Raw genomic sequence first — 1,331 nt, forward strand, 5'->3', positions numbered from 1 at the left:
GAATCCTGGTGTGCTGCAGTCTGTGGGGTGGCAAAGAGTCAGACAGGACTTAGCTACCAAACAAAAACAACATAGTTGATTTACAATGTTGTGTTAGTTTCAAGTGTACAGCAAAGTGATTCAGTTGTACGTATATTTGTATATACTCTTTTTAAACTTTTTGTTTTATATTGGAGCTTAGCTGATTAACAGAAGCAGAAGATATTAAGAAGAGGTGGCAGGAATACACAGAAGAATTGTGCAAAAAAGATCTTCACAACCCAGATAATCACGATGGTGTGATCACTCACCTAGAGCCAGACATCCTGGAATGTGAAGTCAAGTGGGCCTTATGAAGCATCACTACGAGCAAAGCTAGTGGAAGTGATGGAATTCCAGTTGAGCTGTTTCAAATCCTGAAAGATGATGCTGTGAAAGTGCTGCACTCAATATGCAGGAAATTTGGAAAACTCAGCAGTGGCCACAGGACTGGAAAAGGTCAGATTTCATTCCAATCCTAAAGAAAGGCAATGCCAAAGAATGCTCAAACTACCACACAATTGCACTCATCTCACATGCTAGTAAAGTAATGCTCAAAATTCTCCAAGCCAGGCTTCAGCAATACGTGAACTGTGAACTTCCAGATGTTCAAGCTGGTTTTAGAAAAGGCATAGGAAACAGAGATCAAATTGCTAACATCTGCTGGATCATTGAAAAAACAAGGGAGTTCCAGAAAAACATCAATTTCTGCTTTATTGACTATGCCAAAGCCTTTGACTGTGCGGATCACAAGAAACTGTGGAAAATTCTGAAAGAGATGGGAATACCAGATCACCTGACCTGCCTCTTGAGAAATCTGTGTGCAGTTCAGGAAGAAATAGTTAGAACTGGACATGGAACAACAGACTGGTTCCAAATCCGGAAAGGAGTACGTCAAGGCTGTATGTTGTCACTCTGCTTTTTTAACTTCTATGCAGAGTACATCACGAGAAATGCTGGACTGAAAGAAACACAAGCTGGAATCAAGATTACCGGGAGAAATATCAATAACCTCAGATATGCAGATGACACCACCCTTATGGCAGAAGTGAAGAGGAACTAAAAAGCCTCTTGATGAAAGTAAAAGAGGAGAGAGAAAAAGTTGGCTTAAAGCTCAGCATTCAGAAAACTAAGATCATGGCTTCCGGTCCCATCACTTCATGACAAATAGATGGGGAAACAGTGGAAACAGTGACAAACTTTATTTTGGGGGGTTCCAAAATCACTGCAGATGGTGACTTCAGCCATGAAATTAAAAGATGCTTACTCCTTGGAAGGAAAGTTATGACCAACCTAGGTAGCATATTAAAAAG

The sequence above is a fragment of the Bison bison genome, unplaced genomic scaffold, assembly GCF_000754665.1.
Source record: "Bison bison bison isolate TAMUID 2011002044 unplaced genomic scaffold, Bison_UMD1.0 scf7180017864333, whole genome shotgun sequence".
NCBI lineage: Eukaryota > Metazoa > Chordata > Mammalia > Artiodactyla > Bovidae > Bison > Bison bison.